Here is a 4063-nt window from a genome sequence, read left to right as displayed (position 1 = left end):
ATATATATACACATAATATTAATAATAATAGTAATAATATGAGGGAATACTATTCCAAACTTACAGGGAAAAATTCAATTGAGAAATACTAAATCAAATTTCACAATATATATAAATTAGAAAAAAAAACACCTTTTATCAATTCAATAATGAAAAATTAAATTGTACCATTTAGAAAAATTACTTATTATAGAAAGATTAAACATAAGATACAGCATATAACGATGACTAAGTAATGTGCAAAGTAATAAATAAAACGTATAACATATATATATATGTACACGACATGCTTCCATGCAGTTTCCATCCTCCAAATTCACTCACAATCTTTAGTTAACACGCAGCTATAGAGTAAGACAATTTTTGTAGGTGATGTGAAGTAAAATTGAACTCGAATTATCTGAATGCGAACCGAGCTTCTTAAACACACATCCGTATCTGCTTTCATGGATGTCTACAGCATGTTTCTGTGAATAAGGATGACGTATTTCTTTCTTTCTTATATTACATCGCAAATTAGTAAGAATATTGCCGTAGGTAATAGACATGCAACGAGCTAATCAAATTGTGTTTTATTTTATTTTATTTATTTTTTCCTGATTGTGGTAGTAAAAATGGAAAGGAGCGTCTGACAGGATAAAAATAATTTTGTTCTTGTAGTGCTGTAAGCAGAGATACACACAGACACACACACACACACACACACACACACACACATATTCACGCAAAATACAAGACACAGGAAATATAATTAATGTGGCTTGTAGCTGATGAAGATATTGCTATTGTTATCACCACAATAATCATCAGCATCATCATCATCTTTATTATTTGGTAAGCTGGCAGAGTCGATAGCACGCCGCGCAAAATACTTAGCGGCATTTCATCTGACTTTGCCTTTGATCCTTTCGGTGTCGATAAATTAAGTACCAGTGTAATACTGGGGTTTGATGTCATCGACTTGTCACCTACTCAAAATTTCAGGCCTTGTGCCTAGAATAGAAATGATTATTATTATCATCATTATTTCGTTATTATTGTTGTTGTGAAAGGCGGCGAGCTGGCAGAAACGTTAGCACGCCGGGCGAAATGCTTAGCAGTATTTTGTCTACCGCTACGTTCTGAGTTCAAATCCACCGAGGTCGACTTAGCAATTCATCCTTTAGGGGCCGATAAATTAAGTACCAGTCACGCACTGGGGTCGATATAATCGACTTAATCTATTTGTCTGTCCTTGTTTGTTCCCTCTGTGGTTAGCCCCTTGTGGGTAGTAAAGAAATAGGTATTTTGTATGGCGCTAACGTTCTGAGTTCAAATACCGCCCAGGTCGACTTAGCCTTTCCTGTTTTCGGGGCCGATAAATTAAGTACCAGTTGTGTACTAGGGTCGATCTAATCGACTGATCCCCTCTTCCCCACAAAAAATTTCGGTCCTTGTGCTTATAATAGAAATGATTATTGTTGGTAGTGGTTTTGCTGCTCCCTCTACCGCTGCTGCTGTTACTGTTCTTTGATTTTAATGACGAAAACGCGTTCTGGAGGCACCGTTAATGTTCATGTCGTATCGTTCGTTATGGAAACGTATTTTTGTTCATTATAATTTTGTATTCTGTAGCTTATTTGACCAGAAGCATAATGAACTTAACATTTTCTTTTGTTTGTTTCTCGTGCTGTAGAATGGAATATGAAAAGCCGAAATATTTTTCTAACCACGCAAATACGTTTAAAAATAGCGCCGTCCCTGTCATCTGGTCACAAAGTGAGAAATGTGGAGGGAGATTTTTCAAGGTGAAACCATCTTTTTTAATTCGCTTCCTACCACACAGTAAAACAGACGCAATAGTAAGTAAAAATAGTAACAGCAGCAAGAACAATGTCACGACAATCAAAAATGTTCCCAAAATAACCGGCAGCAATATTATTCGCATGAGAACAACCAGCAAAAACAACAATGACATTGGTACTGACAAAGACCGCAGCAGTGGAAGCAGAGCGAAAATAATATTTTAGCTATGATCACAAATGTGTTCGATTTATTGTCACCAGACAATAATCACGAACATTAAAAAGAGGCGGAGTAATACATCAACTGACTAAAACGGATAAATGCTACGCTCGAGTATAACGCAGCTCTTCTAAAACCAAACAGAAGAGGAAACAATTCGGTGTTGATACTTATCGACGGAAAGATCAAAATTAGAGATTATACTCATTTACTCTCTTTTACTTGTTTCAGTCATATGACTGCGGCCATGCTGGACCACCGCCTTTAGTCGAGCAAATCGACCCCGGGACTTATTCTTTTGTAAGCCCAATACTTATTCTATCGGTCTCTTTTGCCGAATCGCTAAGTGATGGAGACGTAAACACACTAGCATCGGTTGTCAAGCAATGCTAGGGGGACAAACACAGACACACAAACACACACATACATATATATATATATACATATATATATATATATATTATATATATATATATATATATATATATATATATATACACGACGGGCTTCTTTCAGTTTCCGTCTACCAAATCCACTCACAAGGCATTGGTCGGCCCGGGGCTATAGCAGAAGACACTTACCCAAGATGCCACGCAGTGGGACTGAACCCGGAACCATGTGGTTGGTTAGCAAGCGACTTACCACACAGCCACTCCTGCGCCTGAAGTTTGTTTAAGAAACATAGCCAGACATTGGTTTTGCATGACATGATCATAATTTCGGGATTACTAGTCCGAAAGCACATTGTCGGCAGTAAAGTGGAGATTTCTCTAAAACATACCACCAGAACTGAGTTTCTGGTAAGTGGTGAAAAAAGATAGAACTAAAATAATACAACAGAGAAAATTGGGTTGATATGGCAGCAGAGATTTTGATTCCAGTAGAACAGGAAATACATTTTCAATCATTGACTGTGGCCACGCTGAAGTACTGCTTTTAGTCGAGCACATCGACCCCAGGACGTATTCTCTGTGAGCTTAGTACTTATTCTATCGGTCTCTTTTGCCGAACCGCTAAGTTACGGAGACGTAAACACACCAGTATCGGTTGTGAAGCGATGTTGTGGGGACAAACAGACACACACACACACACACACACACACACACACACACACACACACACACACACACACCACACACACACACACAACACACACGTCTACCAAAACCACTCACATTGATTGACCCGAGGCTATAGTAGAAAACACTTGCGCAAGGTGCCACGCAGTGAGACTGAACCCAGAACAATGTAATTCATAAGCAAGCTACTTACCACACAGCCACTCCTACGCCTATATACTAGTATCAAAACATCCTCTATCAAAGATAGATCTAATAACCGCTCTAGGTGGTTAGTGGAAGATAGACGGCTTCGATAATAAAACCATTGAAACCATAATCTCTTTCGAGACTTTCTCCTTCCAACAACAACAACATCGAAAGTGAAAGCTGAAAGAAGACCTTCACTGCTGACATCGCCCCAACTTTACCATCGGCAACAGCAGAAGTCTGCTACAACACAAACACAGATGCGATTTTAACAACAGCATGCCAATGCAGTCACAACGATTGCAGTAAAAGGTACAATGTGAGAAGCAGCTGCTGAGCTGAGACCCCTTTCGGTCATGACCGACCATGGGATTGCACCTAGAAAGTTACCCTCCCAGGCACAATCTGGGCAAGGATTTTTATGGAAGACAAGCAGCAGCCCATGCATACCGGCCTTCTTAAACCTAACCATAACCATCCACGTCACCGATGTTACCCAAAGGAAAGGCAAAGAGGCCGATACAGATTGGTATCTGTGACGTCGCAAACTCATTTCTACAGCTGAGTGAACTCAAGAAACGTGAAATAAAGTGTCTTGCTCAAGAACACAACGCGCAGCTCGGCCCGGAAATCGAACTCACAACCTCACGATCATAAGCTTGACGCTCTAACAACATAGACAATAGCAAGAACAGCAGAATTTAAAACACTTACAATGCAAGCAACAAAAGAAACACTGCACTCTAAAGTACGACGCTATCTGAATCAACAGCATGTGAAAGACCCTCCCC

General features: G+C 39.5%; 2 long non-coding RNA genes across 2 annotated transcripts in view; one reads left to right on the top strand and one right to left on the bottom strand.

Moving 5' to 3' along the window:
* Positions 1 to 1044: 1044 nt before the first annotated feature.
* The window catches only part of LOC118762237, a 17888-nt gene continuing 14869 nt past the window's right edge, over positions 1045 to 4063 (top strand). The window contains exon 1 of the long non-coding RNA XR_004997990.1: positions 1045 to 1106. This is a non-coding gene — a long non-coding RNA (uncharacterized LOC118762237). The remainder of the gene's footprint in view (positions 1107 to 4063) is intronic.
* LOC118762236 overlaps positions 3756 to 4063 on the bottom strand; it is a 17686-nt gene continuing 17378 nt past the window's right edge. Inside the window, exon 3 of the long non-coding RNA XR_004997989.1 lies at positions 3756 to 3866. This is a non-coding gene — a long non-coding RNA (uncharacterized LOC118762236). The remainder of the gene's footprint in view (positions 3867 to 4063) is intronic.

The sequence above is a fragment of the Octopus sinensis genome, linkage group LG2 (assembly GCF_006345805.1).
Source record: "Octopus sinensis linkage group LG2, ASM634580v1, whole genome shotgun sequence".
In the NCBI taxonomy this organism is placed as follows: Eukaryota; Metazoa; Mollusca; class Cephalopoda; order Octopoda; family Octopodidae; genus Octopus; species Octopus sinensis.
This window is presented reverse-complemented; position numbering and strand designations above follow the sequence as displayed.